Genomic DNA, 20,111 nt, shown 5'->3' with positions numbered 1-20,111 from the left:
CGCCCCATCGCACACAGGACACGCCCGCGTAGCGCACAGGCCACGCCCCTCCGCGCAAGGCCACCCCCCCGCCCCCGTCGCACACAGGACACGCCCGCGTAGCGCACAGGCCACGCCCCTCCCACGCCTTCCCCACCAATCCGCTTCCAGGCCTGGCAGGAGCGGACGGCGGCCTTTCCTACGTCCTGTCGATGGCCCAGCTCAGCTCAGACCGCAGGGGGGCGCCCCGGAGGCGGCGGCTTTGGCTGGAGCCCGTTATGTTTGCAACAGGATGGGGTGCGCAAATGAAAGAGCTTGTGACCCCCAGCATCGACCTATGAACCCGGAGGTCACGGTTCGATTCTGGGTTGCGGGCTCCACCCCAGTGTGGGGCGTGCAGGAGGCAGAGGATCATTGATTCTCTCCCATCGATGTTTCTCTCTCCCTCCCTCTCCCTTCCTCTCTGAAATCAATATATATTAAAGAGTTCGAGAAAACCTGATGATTGGAGGGGACTGCCCCCACCAAGATACCGTTTTGGTTTTGAAGCACGTGGGACAAGTGATGTCAGGGTGTGAGGTCTCCACGGATCATCCCAGCCCTGCCCAGGGCCTGACTCTGCGGAGGCGGCGGCAGCGAGCCCCGTGGTCAGACCCCTCGGAGACACCTCTTCGTGGTCGGTGACCCCGTTGTTAACCTTGAAGCTCCGCGGGGAAATAATTCCCGGAAGAGTCCTGCCATTTGAGCTGCAAAGTGAGATGAATGGTGGCTCAGGAAATGCACTCTGGGTCCATTAGGCAGCCAGCAGGTGTGCGCATGACCTGCCCTAGGAAATGTACGGCAGTCACGGCTCCTGTGAAGCGAAGCCGCAATGGGGAGTCAGCAGTTTCTGTTGACAGGGAAAGCAGCTAATACAAGTCGGAAATTCCCTCGTGTGCTACAGAATTTTAGAACACGTGGTCTTAGCACAATGAACGTTGCAAAATACTCAGACCTGGGCCTATCTCCCCATACCCAGTCTCTTACCAATCTCTGCGCTTCGTGCCTCAACGTGGTGGGTCTGGGGGGTCTTCACAAGGCAGTTTCTGTAAAATAGAGGAAGCCAGCATCTCACAGAGTGAACTCAAGCAGTTTTATTATGAAGGAGAAAAGAGAAAAGGGGCAAAAGTTGGAAGAAAGGACATCAAGAGAAATTTGTTTGTTTGTTTTGGTGCCTTTTAACTGATGTAAATTATCCAGGAGAGAGAGAGAGAATATTGATGACTAGGGAGGAAAAGGGAAAGTGCTGGTGGGATATCCTTAAGTAAAAGACAGGGCAGGACAGTGCACACACGGATCCTGAACAGTGTGTCGATGATATGAGGGGGAAGTCAGAGCCTTTGGGCATCAATGCAGGGAGACGCATAGGTGTAGCCCTGAGAACTCCTTACAGTTCTCTTCTGATTGTGTAACTTTCTGCATGAAGTGGGAAACCACGCCTCTATGCAAGCCTGAGGCTTGAGGAAACAGAATCAAGCATGAAGGGGTCTGTCAGGAGGGTGGGAGGACGAATGATGGTCCAGGGAAAGACGTGCCCACCCTCCCGAGATGAGCGATCGTAAATTTAAAGCAAGACTGGTTGGCCACAGGTGTTTTCCTCAGCCTTGCTCAGCTGTGAAGGCCTCGTGTTGAGTAAGCAGGGAGTTGGAGTCAAACAAAATTATGGCCTAAGCCAAGCAATGTGATGAAGCAAGAAGTGATGTCTCAGGCTTCTGATCGCAATCATGTGTTTGTGCTTGTCTTCTGCTTAACAGAAACGGGGTTCTCTCTCTCTCTCTCTCTCTCTCTCTCTCTCTCTCTCTTGCCACTTCCTTCCAGCTGTCTCTTCAAGCAGTAGGTACAGAGAAATTTTATTCTTCTTTAGTTGGGAACTTGGCAAACAACAAAATTTACTTAGATTCAAAATAACCCTTAAACGGGCATATATTGATATCATGTATTTGGAGAGAGAAATGTAGATGCAAATAAAATGATTAAGGAGACAGAACCTGGCTGGAGAACCTGACTAGAGAACCTGGCTAGGCTGCTGATCAACTGAACGCTGTCTCCGTGTCCTTCCTTCTTCGCCGACTCCGTCCACACCTTTGGGAACCCTGGACCTGCTGGGGCAGGACCCCAACACACGGAACCACCTAGTCTTTGGCATTGAGATTGGAACACTGATGCTTGGATATAGAGGTGCTGCTTTTAAATCCCATTCAGCCACTGAAATGGGAAAATCGATTTGGTAACAGAATGGACTACATGTATGGGTGAACAGGAGGTATCAGTCATCACCCCAAAGTTATGGGCCTAAGATACAAGTAGAAGACCACAGATTAGATTTAAGATTAGGTGTTCAGAAGGATTAGGCAGACAGACTAAATTTTCGTATTGCCACATTAGTGGTCTTAGATAAGGCTTTTCTCATTTATTTGGTTCGGTTTGTTCTCAGGTCTTTACTATTTCCTTTATCCAAATTCATGCTTTTGTGACAGAAAGTCTGTGGGGACAGATTGCAACAAATACACAGCACTCGCTGGGTTCCACTTGCTGCCTGTGGTATGTGGTAGAGAAAGAAAAGAAAATTCATCAATTGCAAAAGATCTACAAGAAGGAAATTGTGCTGGAGTTGGCCTATGAAACTGGGTCTTATAAAAATAGATGAAGCCAAAGGATAGGAACTGTGCCACTGACATCAGCATTCATCTTCCAGATTCCATACTACAAAAAGACAAACAAACTATCAAAATTACTGTCAAGAAAAAGTATGTACATCCTGGCCAGTGTGGCTCAGCGGTTGAGCATTGACCCAGGAACCAAGTTGCAAGCTCCATCCCCAGTAGGAGTGCATACAGGAGCCAGCTGATCAATGATGTTCCTCTCTCATCGATGTTTCTATCTCTCTATTCCCCTCTCCCCTCTTCTCTCTCTCTGAATCAATAAAAACATTAAAAAACTGTAAGATAAAAAATGATTAAGGAGGTTAGAGCTCCAGCTCTTTACGTTGTTTATTAAGTTTCTATTTTGCCCTTAAGTCTATATCAGGGTTTCTCAACCTTGGCACCATGGATACTTATAGCCAGAAAATTGTTTGTTGGCCGGAGGCTGTTCTGAATTGGAGGATATTTACCCACTAGATGCAAATAGCAGCGCCCCGCGCCCCCCCCCCCCGCCCCCACACACACACCTGAAATTGTCTCCAGAATGTCCCCAGAGGTGGGAATGGGAGCACAATCACCTCAACTGAGAATCACTTTGACCACCCAAGCCTTGCTAATGCTTAGCAGACAAGGAGTGATGAGGTGTTGGTAAACTCACACACTCACCTTCATTATAAGTGTCCTGACTCTGGTTTCAGCCCAGCTGGGAAAAGAAGTCAGGTTCATTGGGAGCTTATCAGGCTGGCATATCTCTGAGCCAGAATATGTTCTTGGCTGCATGACACCTCAAGTAAACACTTAGGTGTTTTTCAGAGTGGAAAAACCAGTATGGGAAACTTAGGTCTCCCCATAGTTTGCTGGTGTGATGGTTCCCTTTATATGTCAGCTGGCTAGGCGATGGTATCCAGTTTTGGCCAAACACACATGTTCAAGTTGCTGTGAAAAAAAATTGTTTTTTGTAATTCCAACATTTTTTTAAATCTAGAAAACTTCCTAGATTTTTCTGTACCTTTTTTTTTTTTTAATATGCTTTGATTTCAGAGAGGAAGGGAGAGGGAGAGAGAGATAGACACGTCAATGATGAGAGAGAATCGGTGATCCGCTGCGTCCTGCATGCCCCGCACTGGGAACTGAGCCCGAAACCAGGGCATGTGCACTTGACCGGAACCGAACCCAGAACCCTTCAATCCACAGGCGGATGCTCTATCCACGGAGCCAAACCGCCTAGGGCTGAAATTACTTTCTGGAAAATATTTAACCCAGCAGAGTTTCAATAAAGCAAACTTCCCTCCATCCTGTGGGTGAGCCTCATCTAATCAGTTGAAGGCCTTTGGAGAAAAGACTGAAGTCCTGGGGGAGGAGTTCTGCCTCCAGACTGCCTTTGGGCTCAAGACTGCAACATCAATGTTTCCCTGGTCTCTAGCCAGTGGCCCGCCCTGCAGATGCGCTCTCTCTCTCTCTCTCCACACCGCCCCCAGCCCGCGCCCGCGCCCCCCCACCCCCCCCTCCCCCCCCGCCCCCCGTCCTCCACAGACCCTATTGGTTCTGGATCTCTGGAACCCTGACTAATACAATTGGTTTCACTCACAGGGAGCATGTTTGAATCAAATCAATTATGTTTCCTAGGAAGCAGCCTCCGGATACCCAGGTACCCTCACGATGCCCCAGCGCCACTTGGGAGAGCTAAGCTATCATAAGCTATCATCTGGGGCACTTAGGTTCCCACCGGGGTGCTGGTCATGAACGGGAAAGATGAGCAAACAGGTTTGCAAAGATAGATGGCAAATCAACCAACAGGGTAAACTGGAACTGTCCTCATTAACAATCATCACATAAAATCGTGATTAAAAATCTCAGAACAATTTGCTTGCTGGTGCCTAAAAGCCTAATGATTCTCAATAGACAATATACAGATACCAGTTCAAAAACTTCTCCCGGTGGGCATGCATGGTGCTACTGAAGTGGCCATACTTACAGACCATGATCCTCCAACTTCATCCTGCATCAGGAGCCCCTGGAGGTGTTGCTGAAACACAGATTGTGGGGCCCCACCCCCAGAGTTTCTGTTTCGATGGGTTTGCAGGAGGGGGAGAGGGAGGGAGGGGGGAGGGTCTGAAAATCTGCATTTCTACCAAAGCCCCAGGTAGTGCTGATGTTCTGGTCCAAGACCACACTCTGAGAACCCACCGTCACAGGAGACCGACTCAAGAGAAAAGGGAGAGAACAGGACGAACACTGTACACTTGGTGGGTACAGCCCCCACCAGAACCCTCCTCTGAAGCGCCAAAGTATTTCAGTACGGAGGTCATTTATTGGGCATTTGCAAGCACCAAGCCAGGTGCTGGGCACATTAAAAATGTCAACACAACCCTTGCCTTCGTCCTTGCAGGACTCCTACTCACTTGATAAGGGAATCTGGGCTGTTTTAGAATCCCTATTGGGATACACCGGTGTCCCCGATCTGGCCGGCCCCTGTATACAATGCCAGCTCTCTGCCCTCCCCCTTCCTCCTCATACTTCATTATTTAATTACACTGAAAGGCTTGCGGGTCCCCACTCACAATGCGATTCCATGCCTGCGTGCTTATGCCCATATTCCTCCTTCTGAGCAAAATGCCTTTCTAGCTCTTCTTGCCTGAACGGATCTGACCTCGATACTTAACTCGGGCCCGGCCAGCATGGCTCAGTGGTTGAGCATCGACCTATGAACCAGGAGGTCACGGTTCGATAGCCGGTCAGGGCACATGCCCAGGTTGCAGGCTCAGTCTCCCAGTGTGGGCTGTGCAGGAGGCAGCCGATCAATGATTCTCTTTCATCATTGACATTTTTTTTTTTTTTTAACGTAGATGCACCAGCCACTCACTAGGTGTGGCCACTTTTATTTATTTATTTATTTATTTATTTATTTATTTATTTTAAAAATATACTTTATTGATTTTTTACAGAGAGGAAGGGAGAGAGATAGAGAGTTAGAAACATCGATCAGCTGCCTCCTGCACATCTCCCACTGGGAATGTGCCTGCAACCCAGGTACATGCCCTTGACCGGAATCGAACCCGGGACCCTTCAGTCCGCAGGCCGACACTCCATCCACTGAGCCAAACCTGTTTCGGCATCATTGACGTTTTTATCTCTCTCTCCCACTCCTTTCCTCTCTGAAATCAATAAAAATATATATTTTAAAAAGTATTGCATACCTACTGTATGCCAAAGCTCTTTTTTAAAATTTCAAAAATATTTTAATATTTACTTTTTATATTTATTTACATATCAATTTATATACTTATTTCATATATTTTTTTCAAAATATATTGAGCACCTACTATATACCAAGCACTGTTTTAGGCACTGAAGGAAAAACTGAACACAACAGCCCTAGCTGGTTTGGCTCAGTGGATAGAGCGTCCGAAGGGTTCCGGGTTCGATTCCCGTCAAGGGCACATGCCTGGGTTGTGGGCTGAATTCCCCAGTAAGGGACTTGCAGAAGGCAGCCAATCAATGATTCTCTCTCATCATTAAATGTTTTTATATCTCTCTTCCTCTCCCTTCCTCTCTGAAATCAATAAAAATATATTTAAAAAGAAATTGAACACAATAGACTGAGACCTAGTGAAGTTTTCATTTAGGCAGGAATGAGGTTCGGGGGAAAGCAAAGTGGGCTGGGGACAGAGTGCTAGGATGTGGAGGGGCCAGGCTTACTGCGCTGAATAGGGTGGTGGCAGGGAAGGGCTCAGGGACACGGTGACATCTGAGCAGGAAGCTATGAGAATGGAGCCAGGAGTGTGGGAGGCAAGGCTGCGATGGTGCTTGAGAAACAGCAAGGAGGCGGGCGTGGCGGGAGGAGGCAGCCTGGAGGAGGGAAGGAGATGAGGGGGGAGAGAGGTGGTGGGAGACCCTGGCTTTTGCACTGAGCTTTGGAGGGAGAGTTTGCATGTGAAGAATAAATGATCAGCAAGCTTTCGGTGCACAGGCTCAACCAGCTACTGGGCCACAGAAAGAACTATTTTTTAATTAAATGTTTTAGCAGGAGGGAAAAATCACATCATTGCAATATTTTTTTTTTTTTTGCATTATATTCCCTCCCCCTCCCCCCAATGTTTATTTCTGGAAATTTTTAAACCTACTGAAAAACAGTAATGCAATGAACACCCATATACCTTCTTCCTGTGAGAAAGCTAAAAGGCTAATTCCAATGTAACCCTGATGTTTGGGGGAGGCTAACAATCTGAATCTGTGCCAGTAACCTAATGTACATTCTTGATAACCGATAATTAAGTCACTGCCCCGTTCTCCACAATCTGGTCTTGCAAGACCTGCTACCTAAATGCTCCCATTTTACAGAGGTCATAAACCATGAACAATACACAACCCTGGAGGGGTTATCAGCGCTGGCACCAGGCCAGGCCTTTAGATGTGGTCTCACGGCCCCCACCCCAACACACGGGGCTTTTTGCAAAGCTACTGAAAGGTCTGGAAGTCTCATCCCATATTTGGGGGACAAAGAAACCAAAGGGGATAAAAGAAGAGCTTCCACCATATTGGTTTGCTCAGACTTTGGAGAAAACTCCTCTGAGACCACTGGCGTAATAAAGCTGTGTAATTCCATTTCTCTAAGCATTGCCTGGGTTTCTTCAGTCTTCTACAACATAGTAACAAATTATTACATTCTCTCACTTTTTCTCTCACGCCATATATATATATATTTTAGAGGCCTGGTGCATGACATTTGTGTACTGTGTGTGTGGGGTGTCCCTCAGCCTGGCTTGTGCCCTCTTGCAGTTCAGTACCCCTCAGGGGATGTTCACCTGCCGGTTTAGGCCCTATTCCCTGGGGATTGGGCCTAAGCTGGCAGTCAGACATCCCTCTCATAGTCTGGGGCTCTCGCAGTCCGGGACCCCTTGCTCCTTACCATCTGCCTGCAGTGGAGGTGGGAGAGGCTCCCACCACCGCCACTGCGCGCACCAGCCATGAGCCTGACTTCTGGCTGAGCGGTGTTCCCCCTGTGGGAGCGCATTGACCACCAGGAGGAAACTCCTATGTTGAGCATCTGCCCCATGGTGGTCAGTGTACATCATAGTGACCAGTCGTTCTGCCATTCGGTCGGTTTGCACATTAGGGTTTTATTATATAGGATATTTGCTAACTCATTTGAAAGTTGCAGGCACAGCGACATTCACCCCTAACTGTCCTAGCACGTATTTCCTGAGAACAAAGACATTCTCCTACATAACCGTAACACCATTATTCCCACTCAAGAAATATCACATTGTTACAATAATATTTCAGACACATTCCAACTTCAAGTAGTCCCCCAAATGTCAAATAAGACGTATTAAAATCCAGAGCAAATGAGGACCATGCAGTGCATTTAGCTGTCACACCTCTTTAACCTCCTAGAACCTGGAGACTCACCCTGCCTCTTAAAAATTCTTCATGACACTGACATTTTTTAAGAGTTTAGGCCAGTTGTCATGTAGGACCTGGATCTGTCTGACTATTTCCTCGAGACTGAATTCAGGTTAGACACTTTTTGGCGAGTCTACTGCATTGCTGGCTGTGGTTGGCAGACTTTTAGGAAGATCCGCAACCAGCCACTGCCCTTGCATAATCTCCTCCCTTAAGTGTGGGCGGAGCCTGCGAACAGGATGGGCTGCCACTGCTGTGCGTATGTTACCTAATGTGGCAAGAGGGATTCTGCAGATGCCATGACGATCTTGGTTGACTGTAAGACAGAGAAATCATCCAAGTGGTCCTGACCTAATTACATGAGGCCTTTACATCAGAGAGGGGAGAAGCCAAAGATTCCAATCACAAGAAAGGTTCAAAGTGTGGTTGCTGGCTTAAGGACAGGAGCTGACAGCCAGCAAGGAACTAGGAGACCGCAGTCCTACAACCATAAGGAACTGAATTCTGCAAACAGGTGTTGTAGAAGACCGAAGAAACACAAGCAACGCTTAGAGAAATGGAGTTCACAGCTTTATTACGCCGGCGGTCTCAGCAGAGTCACCTCCAAAATCTGAGCAAACCAATATGGTGGAAGCCCCTCTTTTATCCCCTTTTGGTGTCTTTGTCCCCCAAATATGGATTATACTTCAGGACCTTTCTCGGGCTTTGCAAAAAGCCCCAGGTGTTGGGGGGTCTTGAGACCATACGTAAGGGCCTGGCCTGGTGCCAGTGCTGATAAAATAATATGCTGTCTGGGGTTGATACCGTTGTAATTAACCTGGTTATAAATAACAGGAAAGGAGCAAAGGGAAGGCGGGATAGTTAGGCATGTCATTTGGGCAGCTTCCCCAGGAAGCTAGAGCCGTGCGCTCCCCAGGGAGCCACCAGTCTATTCACACCCGCCCCCCCAATGGCTGGGGGAGGACTGGACGGGGGAGAACAGGTGTGTGCCCATAGAATTGGGTGACTAAGCGAAGACGCTTGCTGTCAGTCACACGCTGGCCAGGACGGGCCTGGGCAGCGCAAGCGCGGGAAGTTTAGAATACTTAACTCCCCGACAAAGGAGATGGCTCTCTTGGCCCTTTTGGCTTCTCGTTTGCTCTCTCGTTTGACTCCTGGCTGGGGACCCTCATGCTCCTGCTCCCCTGGCATTCACCCCCGCCCCCCCCACCCTCACTCCCACCCCCACCAAATGGGCTAATGGGCTGCATGCAACTAGCCTGATGCTGAGCTGGCCCAGCTGCACCATGGAACGGAAGCGCTGGACACGGCTCTGCGTTTGGATCCATTGAGAGCCCAGTTGCACTTCTTCCAGGACTGGGTCAAGGGGAACGGGACTGTGGAAACCCAGGCATGCAATTCCACGCAAATAAAAACCACTCCTCTTCCCGTGCGAGTCTCAGAAAATTCTATTTCTCCAGATAGTGCGAGAACCCCACCCCAGCACTCCCTGGGGAAAGGGCGACCCCGATTCCCCCATAACAGGATGACTTCAGAATAATCCAGGATGCATATTGGCATCAAAAGTCAAAGGTCTTTGCACCCCAACTTTCGTAGTTATTTCTCCTAATCTGGTTAATTTGTTGTGAAAATTAAGATATTCTTAAAATGAGTCAGCAGGAGTAACATGTAACAGCTAACGATACATAGTTAGCCATGTTGCCTCCGGCTGGTTTCACGGCCACGCGTGGCTGTCAGACAGTCCTTCTGGTTTTGCCATCTGTTTCCTGCACGTGTGGGTCCCCCTCCACACAGGAGGTGACCAGCGACATCGGGGAGCTGTGTTTGGGTTGCTGACGGCGACTCTCATTTCCGCCGTCCAAGAATATAACAGACACAAGGGGAACCCCGCTGTGGTCTCATCCAGACCCCGGTTTGCCACGGCCCCATGGGACGTACCTACAGACTGTGTGCTCGTCTAACATGTCTGAATGCTCCAGGAAATGATGGGTTCTGCTGATCTGTCCTCTCTCTCTCTCTCTCTCTCTCTCTCTCTCTCTCTCTCCCCTTTGTGCACATGCACAAATGTAAACTTCATTTCCAAAATAGTTTTTATTAACTTTTTCTGCAGGAAGCCGTCCACTGTGGATACTATCATGAGAGTGCACCAGGTAACGCGGAAGGCCGATGGACCTACGCACCATTGTTCTGTAGAGATCGCGGTGGCTCGGAGCAATTTCCTGACTTAATAGCCTCAAAGTAAATGTTTACTGAACCTGACCGATATTTACTGACCTTTGGGTCTGTCTGCTACCGGTTTGCCGTGCTGTACTGAGGGCAAGATGTGTATTTACAATTGAATAAAAAGCAGACAAGGCCAGGTTTCCGAGGGCCTCTCCTAGAGAGAGGTCTCCACCTGGCCCCCACCCCTTAATACTTCACATTTCTTTCTTTTTTTTTTTTTTTAAATATATTTTATTGATTTTTTACAGAGAGGAAGGGAGAGAGATAGAGAGTCAGAAACATCGATGAGAGAGAAACATCGACCAGCCGCCTCCTGCACATCTCCCATGGGGATGTGCCCGCAACCCAGGCACATGCCCCCGACCGGAATCGAACCCGGGACCCCTCAGTCTGCAGGCCGACGCTCTATCCACTGAGCCAAACCGGTTTCGGCTACTTCACATTTCTTGACTAGTGTTTTCATTTGTGCGTGGGCCCCTTCTTCAGATCCTGAACCCGAGCCCTGCAGGTTGCGGCATTTTCCTACGTTTTCTCTGAACCCAATAACATTGTTTTCTCCAAGATCTTTCCTAATCTTTTCTTTAAGGAAAAAAACCCAACCATTACTGCAAACTGGGGCATTTCAGATAACAAATATCCTACAATCACAAATAAAGATGATACGCCCACCAGCGTGGCTCAGTTGTTGAGCGTGGACCTAAGAGCCAGGAGGTCACGATTTCATTCCCCATCAGGGCACATGCCCGGGCTGCAGGCTTGGTCCCCAACAGGGGGCGTGCAGGAGGCAGCCGATCAATGATTCTCTCTCATCATTGATGTTTCTCTCCCTCTCCCTTCCTCTCTCTGAAATCAATAAAAATAAAAAACAAAACAAACACAAAAAAACAAACACAACAAATAAAGATGATACAACTTAGCAAACAGAGTGATAAATACATTGGCAAGTGATATGCCCCATAATAGAAGTAAGTGACCTAATTGCCACTTTGGTTTTATGAACACAAAGCTCTCCAATAAAAAGGAACTATCTCGCCCTGGCCGGTTTTGCTCAGTGGATAGAGCGTCGGCCTGCGGACTGAAGGGTCCCAGGTTCGATTCTGGTCAAGGGCACATGTCTGGGTTTCGGGCTCCATCCCCAGTAGGGGGCGTGCAGGGGGCAGCCGATCAATGATTCTCTCTCATCATTGATGAGTCTATCTCCCTCTCCCTTCCTCTCTGAAATCAATAAAAAATATATATTTTAAAGGAAATATCTCCTTTAACGATCAGATGGCCTGTGGGACGGGCACTCTGGCCTCTGTTTGCACACCGCCCTCTCTGAGTTTTATTTCCAGCATTAGGTCGCTGGCTCCCGCCTCCTGGAGAAACGGCCTGGATTGCCCATGACTGCAGACCTGGGCGGGGCGCTAGGGGGCGCGCTTGGGGTCCTCTTGCCCAAGGCTGCCTGTTTGACTGGCACGGGTGCCCCCAGGATGAAAGCACCCCTTCTCCTGATGACGCCCCCCCACCTCCCCCCCCCCCCCCCACCGTTCTGGCTGTAGGCAGTGTCGGGCACGCCGCCTTGCAATCCTAGGGGAGTCACTCCGGAGACACCCAGCCGTGACTCCCTCCCTTCCGAGAGCATCCTCATACCCACAAAAACCAGCGCTTTCAGAGCAGCAGAAACAGTTATGGCGTAAGGGTGGCCTGCCCTGTCCAAACTGCCCCGGGGGTGTGTAGGGGGGTGGGGGTGGGGGGGAGGGACGGGGGTGGAGGGGGGGATCTCCCAGCATGTGAAGCCCCGTAAAAGCGCTCACTAATATCCAGCAATCACTGGCATCACGGGAGAGGTTGTCTCCTCCATGCCATGCCGGTGCCCAGGGTCAGGGCGAGCTGGGAGTGCCCGGCGTGCTGCTGGGGGGGGGGGGGGGGGGAGGAGAGGGGAGGGGAGAGCGGCCTCCCCGTGCCCCCCACGGTGGCCTGAGCAGTGGGGAAGGCTACCTAAAGGGACCAGTAGAGAAACATTTGCTCCATGAGGCAGCCCAGGGGTGGGGGATCTTTTTCCTGCCAAGGGCCACTTGGATGTTTACAACATCACTCGCTTCCCATAATTCACTTAATATAAGTTTATGTTGCTGTGGAAGAGCTCCTGGATTTGTTGAATTTTGAGTTCCCCCTGTGGTTGCCTTGGCAGGGCCAGCCCCAATGATTTCTCGGGCCTTACACGGCCCGCGGGCCCCACGTTCCCCACCCCTGATCCAGCCCCGAGTGTGTCCGTGGTCATGAGTGGGTGAGAACGAGTGCTGAATGCCGGGCCAGGAGCACACGGGCGTAACAATAGTAAGTGCCGGTCTCCGTGTGGACACGGCTGCCAGACCAGTGTCCTGCACATTGTCCACCTGTCCAGCCCCACTCCTCAGCACCAAGGCAGGGAAACGGATGTGACTGGCAAGATGTCGGTAAGCCACCATCAAACACACACTGACTAGTTATCTTGAGACTCAATCATTCAAATAAGACCCAAACATCCATTTATTAATATGAACTAAGTAAGGATAAGACTCAACAGGAGGAGGGGAGATGTCAGCAGGACGGGGACACAGGTTGGTCACCACTTCCGCTCCCCACACAAGCACAATAGCAGCTGTGCCATTTTCCAAGACGCTGCCATGAAATCCCAGACCCCAGAGGGAGGCGGAGGCCCCCTGGACCACAGACCCGAGAAGGACCCCTTAGAAGGGGAAGGGGGGCAGCCACACTCTGACCACTACCCCCCCCCCGCCCCCCGCTCCGCAGCCAGCACAGCCCAGACGGAGGGCCCCTCTGGGCCTACGGTTTCTCAAGTGGGGAAAGCAGAGCCCAGGGTGGGGGACAGTTCCCTAGGCTCCCACAGCCTCACTCATGGGGGTCAAGGAGGGTCAGATGGAGCTGGAGAAGGAGGCGGGGCTCACAGTGTCTGTTCTCAAGGTGCCGGGTGCCCCCTAGCAGACGTCCCAGCCAGCAGCCCTGCCCACCTGCTGAGCTGCCAGTGGCCCCTCTGGGCAGGGAGCTCGGTGGGAAGTCCCATCTCATGTGAGGCCACAGGCTCTGGAGCTTGTTCTAGGGCCTCACTCAGGCAGGGAAGCAAATGGCACAGCCCCTCTGACCCTCTGCAGGCCCCCCGCCCCGTCTTGCCCTGGGGGAAGCAAGGCCACAGATACCCGGGGCCACAGAGCACACAGCCTACAGCCCACCAGGCAGCATGCAAGCCAATAGCCCTACCAACTGCCCAGCATAACCTCTGGCCCCACTGAGCAGGGAGCCCAGACAGTGACCCTGCCTGACCTCTGAGCCTGCCTCCAGCCCCACCCAGCTGTGGGGTACAGGAGGAGGCCTCACCGGCCCACAGAGTCCAGCCAGCAATCCTGCCCCAGGTGGAGCCGAGCCCATGGCCTCCTGATTAAGAAGCCCCACCCGTGGCACCGCCCAACTTTGGGGCACAGACTGTGGCCCCCGGGAAACTGAACAAAGTGCAGCCAGCAGTGTCACCAGGTGGGGGGCAGAGTCTGAGGCCCCACCGTCCAGGAGCAACTGCAGAGCTTGGCCCACAGCCCTGCCCGGTGGAGAACAAGCAGAGCCATGCCCCGGACATGGACAGCCTCGCCTGACCAGGGGTGATCGCAGAGTCCAGGCTGGGGCACCATGTGACCCCAGAGTCCCAGTGAGGGAGCCCACCCCGTGTCCCCATCAGCAGCACCCCCAGCCTCAGGTACAGCCAGTGGCACCCCCAGCCTCAGGCACAGCCAGTGGCACCCCCAGCCTCAGGGGCCTCGTCCAACTAGAGACCCGCCTCTTCCTCTCTAATTCCCGAAGGAGACGAGGCAGGTGAGGGACGGGCCATCACTGTGCGTCTGATCACCTGTCCGCACCTCAGAGGACACACGTGGAGGTGTCTGCCATAATCAGCTGATGAACACAGGTCCCGGAGCTCATGTTTCTCTAAGGACAGTAAATGTCCTGGTTGTATGGTTTCCATCCGATTTTTCACAGGGTTCTCAACGTTCCCTGTAGGCAGGGGTGAGGCTGGGCGCCTTCATAGAGTAGACAAGGCCCTGGGAGGGGGTTGCCAAGCAGCAGCTCTGCTCCCCACCCCACCCCAGCCCGTCACCCCAAGACAAGCTCCCCAGCCCAGCTCATGAAGTTCCAAGTGGAACCACCAGGTGGCGCTGCTGAGAGGCGACCCAGCGGGCCTAATGCCCCGCACATCCTCCCGGGCTGTCTGTCCATCAGCGTCCCGGTTTAACCATCGGTTTTTTTCCGTCTCTGCAAACAAACATTTGCTGAGCGCTACCAGGAGCCAAGAAGTGGAAACTGGTGATAATTAGTGATTCATAGTACCCACTGGCCACTCACAAATGCGTTCCCAGGAGCTGCCAGGCCCACGAGTGGAGCTGGAGGCGGGGAGGGGAGCGCGGGGGAAGGTCTTGGGGAGGGAGCAGGCTGTGTAGGCAGGTGGGCACCTAGCGGCTTGCAGGTGACGGAGACCAGAGTGGCCTGAGCTTCGAATCTGTAACCTGAGGGCCTGGCTGTCCTTAGGGGGCCCGTGGGCGCCTCTGTGTGGACCCCACATCCTTCACCGAGTGAGAGCACAGCCAGGATGCCGCTTCTCCAGATGGGTCACACGCGTTTGCCCTCCTGTGGTGCAGCGAAAGGTGCCCAGGTCGGCTGGCAGGTGGGAAGGGAACGCTGAGATCAGCAGATGGACGGACCCGCTTGTATTTATTTATTTATTTATTTATTTATTCATTCATTCATTCATTTATTTATTTATCTTAATCCTCACCCGAGGATATTTTTCCATTGATTTTTTTTTTTTTATTGATTTTTTACAGAGAGGAAGGGAGAGGGATAGAGAGTTAGAAACATCAATCAGCTGCCTCCTGCACACTCTCACTGGGGATGTGCCCGCAACCAAGGTACATGCCCTTGACTGGAATCAAACCTGGGACCCTTCAGTCCGCAGGCCGACGCTCTATCCATTGAGCCAAACGGGTTAGGGCTCCATTGATTTTTTTATAGAGAGAGTGGAAGAGAGAGGGAAAGACAGACAGAAATATCGATGTGAGAGAAACAAATCAATTGATTGCCTCCTGCACGCGCCCCATCCAGGGCCCGGGTGGGGAGGAGCCTGCAACCGAGGTACGTGCCCTTGACCCTTGACCGGAATCGACCCCCGGATCCTTCGTCCACAGGCCAACACTCTATCCACTGAGCCAAACTAGCAAGGGCTATTTATTTTTTAAAAATATTTTTTTATTGATTTCAGAGAGGAGGAAGAGGGAGACAGAAACTTCAATGAATGACGAGAGAGAATCATTGATCGGCTGCCTCCTGCACGCCCGCTACTGGGGATCCAGCCTGCGACCCAGGCAGGTGCCCTGACCGGAATCCAACCGTGACCTCCTGGTTCCTAGGTCAATGCTCAACCACTGAGCAACACTGGCCAGGCCAGACCCGCCTTTAAATCCAGCTCAGCAGGCTGCTTCTTTGGGACAAGTGACCTGATATCTCCGACTGCCCGTTTCCTCTTCTAGAAGATGGGTGAGGATGTTTGCTATCATTTGGGAGGAGACAGTCTGCCAGGTTTGAGAACCAGGAGACCTGGGTTCAAGTTCTGGCTCAGCCACTTACTCACTGTGTGTCCTTGGAAGTCAGAGATCTCCCTGAGTCCGAGTTTCTTCGTCTCTAATACAGGACGTAAGATCTACCTCCCAGGATGGATGAAAACTTAAATAACACGACGCTTTAAACCCTGGGCCTAGGACACAGTGGGTGCTCAGTGACTGCTACTTTTCCCTCCTTAACTCAGCCAGCCCTTCTTCCAGAAACGCGGTCTAACACGGTCTCCGCGTGGATGGCTCACAAGTGCTCTGTTTGTGGGCCTGGTCTCCACGACAACTTCATAAGGTCCCGGATCGCGTTGCCTAGCGCGGTGCCCGGCGCTCGGTAAGCACAGAATCAACAAACCTCCGGGCCAAGTGGCAGGGACTCTCCGGCGCTGGTCTCATTGATCCGGCCAACATCCGAGGAGCCTTGTGTTCAGGTTTAGGAATTCTGGGCTTTTCTTTCAGAACTTGAACTTTCTCTGTAACAACGTCCTGTCATAGGAGATGCTCCTGGGGTCACAGAGTGATGCTGTGGCCACTACTGCTAACAACAGCAGCAGCAATAGCAGCTAACCTTGCCCCGGCCAGTGTGGCTCAGTTGGTGGGAGGGTTGCAGGTTCGATTTCCAGTCAGGGCACATACCCAGGTTGGGGGTTTGGTCCCCGATTGGGACACATACAGGAGGAAACCGACTGATGTTTCTCTTTCACGTTGATATTTCTCTCTCTCTCTCTCTCTCTCTCTCTCCCTTCCTCCCTCCCTCCCTCTCTATTCCTCTCTTTTCTTCTCTCCTTCCCTCTCTCTCTAAAATCAATAAAAATAATAATAGCAGCCCTAACTGGTTTGGCTCAGTGGATAGAGCGTCAGCCTGCAGACTCAAGGGTCCCAGGTTCGATTTCCGGTCAAGGGCACGTACCTTGGTTGCGGGCACATCCCCAGTAGGGAGTGTGCAGGAGGCAGCTGATCAATGTTTCCCTCGCATCAATGTTTCTGACTCTCTATCCCTCTCCCTTCCTCTCTGTAAAAATCAATAAAATATATTTTAAAAAAATAATAATAATAGCAGACCTTTATTCAATGTCCCCTGAGTAGCAGCAGGGGGCTTTACATGCATTACCTCACTTAGTCGTCATAACAGCTTCAGGAGGTACTTTATTATTTCTCCCGTCCTCCAGGTAAGGAAACAGGCTCAGAGAGGTTAAGCAACAAGCTGAGTGTCACACAGCTAATAAGTGAGAAAAATAGCATTTAACGCCAGGTCTTTCTGACACGAGAGCTCCTGCTCCTGGCTCTTCTGCTGTCCTGCCTCCCAAGTAACCTGACACGCCTGCCAGCGCCTCCTGAGTGCCGGACACATCACAGGCCTCAGCACAAGCTGGCCCTCTCCCTTCAGTCAAGAAGCACACACGCTGAGCCCGGATGAAACAGGCCCCGTGGTGAGCAGGGTGGTGCGACCCCTCCTCCCCGCCCCTGGCGACACACTGTCCTGTCCTAAGTTCCATGGAAAACCCTCCGCACCTCGAGTTTCCAGCTGAGCGTCTGGAAAAGGCTTGTTTCAGGCAAGAAGCGAGAAGGGGGCCATCCCCGCGCATGGAGCCTCGAGCGACGCTGCCATCACCGGGTGCAGCATTCCCGGGGGTCCCCTTCCCGGGGAGCAGAGAGAAAAACAAGACGATGGTTAGAGCGTCAGCCAGGGATTCAGGAGCTAAACTTGGTTTTCCTGGGAGACAGACGCCCCTGTGTCCTCTGTCCCAACCCTGAAGCCACAGCCTGTGACCCAGATGCTGGTCTTAGGAGTCTCTTCTTTGGGAAAATAAATAAATAAATGCGAGCCTGCCACAGAGCTTGTTTATGAAACAAACACACGGCTATTTCGAGCCACTGTCCTCAGGATCTCTACAGCCCAACTTGTGTCTCGTAAACTAAGTCACTGAGTCCCGTCGCCGTGAGAAGGAATAAACCCAGACTCGGGAGGGGGCAGGGGACCCCTCCCGGCCTCTTGTCAATCCATCCACTTCGAGGGAAACCTGAAGGTGCGAGAGAGACAGCAGTGAAAGGGGCCAAGCATTTTCTTTTTAAAAATCGGGGATGATCTGACCACAAAGTAAAGGTAAATCGCCAAGTCCTCTGGCGTTTGTTTGGGATTATCCCAGCTGCGAGGGTCGTCATGGAAACCGGCAGAGGTGCCGCATCTTAGCTCCCAGCGTGGAGAGCAGAACTGGAAGTTCCTCTGACGTGAGCCTTTTATAAATAGAAGCTGTTTTGGACCTGGGCGAGCAGGCCTGGAAGCCCTGCCTTTGCCCGGTTAGAAATGTTCCTGTTTCTCTTCTCGGCTACGCAGGGTCTAATGATGCATCCTGAACCAGTTCTGGAGAAGTCTAGAAAATGCTCGATTTGGGGTCTGAAGTTGCCAGAGACAGACACCGAAGTCTACCAAGGTTGGGTATGAAAAAAGGGAGGTGGGGCGGGGGTTGTTCGTTAGCTTATATGGGGGAGAGGACTAAGGCTGTCCCGGGACATTCAGATGGCATTAGGGTCTGGTGGCGTGGCTCAGTGGTGGAGCGTCAACCCATGAACCAGAAGGTCACCGTTCAGCTCCTGTCAGGGCCCATGACCGGGTTGCAGACTCAATCCCCAGTGGGAGCATGCAGGAGGCAGCTGATCAATGATTCTCTCTCATCATTGATGTTTCTCTCTCTCTCTCTCTCTCTCTCTCTCCCTCTCCCTTCCTCTCTTTGAAATCAATAAAAACATATTTTAAAAAACATGCCAAGGTAGAGATGAAAAAAAAAAAAAGACGGCATTAGGAGTCTCTCTGTTTTGTCACCTCTCATCTTGGCGACATCTGGGGACAGACCTGCATCCCAAGCCCCCTCCTGGGGCCGCTGAGGGTGTGGGCACCTGGGACACCAGGACTCCCAGCATCCCCAAGTCACCCTCCACATTCTTCCCATTTCAGTGCCCGGAGAGACGTTGCTTTAGGACAGTGGTTCTCAACCTTCCTAATGCCGCGACCCTTTAACACAGTTCCTCATGTTGTGGTGACCCCCAACCATAAAATTATTTTTGTTGCTACGTCATCACTGTAATGTTATTACTGTTATGAATCATCATGTAAATATCTGATATGCAGGATGTATTTTTCAGGGGCAGTTAGGGGCAATCGGGCCAGCAGGGGAGCAGTTAGGCATCGATCAGGCTGGCAGGGGAGTGGTTAGGGTCAATCAGACAGGCAGGCAGGCTAGTGGCTGGGAGCCAGCAGTCCTGGATTGTGAGAGGGATGTCTGACTGCCCTTTTAGGCCAGATCCCACACCAGGATCTCGCCTAAACGGGAAGTCAGACATCCCTCGAGGGGTCCCAGATTGGAAAGGGTGCAGGCTGGGCTGAGGGACACCCCCGCCCCCGTGCACGAATTTTGTGCACTGGGCCTCTAGTCTATATATATAAAAGGCTAATATGCAAAGTGTCCCCTTGGGAGTTCTGCCGGGAGAACAGGAGTTCAATTGTTCGCTATGATGTGTGCTGACCACCAGGGGGCATCCCAGAACATGGTGGATGATTAGCGGCAGTGGTGGCGGGGCACTGAGGGACTGAGGGAAGGAGGAGGCGGGGAGGCGGGGAGGTGGGGAACCTGATGGCCCTGATTGCTGGCCAGGCCGAGGGACCCTACCAGTGCACGAATTCGTGCACCAGGCCTCTAGATGAAACATAACATTGGAGAAAGGCAATCCCGTTAGAAGTGGGAGCTGGAAGTGTTAAAGGGGGAAGAGTGGGAAGGGTCTGTGTTCCATAGCAAGCCCAGAGCGAAGGCAGTGGCTGCCTGCGCATTCCGCTCTCGTAGCTAAGACAACGCTCAGCACTGCGAGGTCACAGAAAGGCTGCGGGGAAGGTTCCCCAGGGAACGGCCTCTGGGCCTCTGGGGAAAGGAAATTCAGGTGCCTCTCGCCTCCCCCAGACCCTACCCTCTCTCAGGCCTGCATCTTGTGCTTTTTGCTTTTTCACCATTTCAATGTTTTCCACTAGTGTTTATTGTGACTTAAATCATTGATCCCTGTAGTACTTATGCCTTGCTAGACTGAGTAGCAACCAGCTAAATGGGAAAAGAATTTATATGCGCACACTCATCAATGTGCAGGTGTCCAAGGCTCTAGGATGTTTTATTGCTCTTTCCTCTGACACATCCAGGATGCTCTGCGG

General features: G+C 51.6%; 1 long non-coding RNA gene across 1 annotated transcript; it reads right to left on the bottom strand.

Annotated features, from left to right (window-relative positions):
- Window positions 1–176: 176 nt before the first annotated feature.
- Window positions 177–16,144, bottom strand: LOC138999092 (uncharacterized). Its single transcript, XR_011469319.1, has 4 exons — window positions 15,939–16,144; window positions 3,327–3,596; window positions 1,006–1,064; window positions 177–725 (listed from the first exon to the last, which is right to left on the bottom strand). It is a non-coding gene; the product is annotated as an uncharacterized lncRNA (long non-coding RNA).
- Between the last annotated feature and the right edge of the window lie 3,967 nt (window positions 16,145–20,111).

The sequence above is a fragment of the Myotis yumanensis genome, unplaced genomic scaffold, assembly GCF_028538775.1.
Source record: "Myotis yumanensis isolate MYYU_CA2020_CCGP unplaced genomic scaffold, mMyoYum1.0.hap1 SCAF_22, whole genome shotgun sequence".
Taxonomy (NCBI): domain Eukaryota; kingdom Metazoa; phylum Chordata; class Mammalia; order Chiroptera; family Vespertilionidae; genus Myotis; species Myotis yumanensis.
This window is presented reverse-complemented; position numbering and strand designations above follow the sequence as displayed.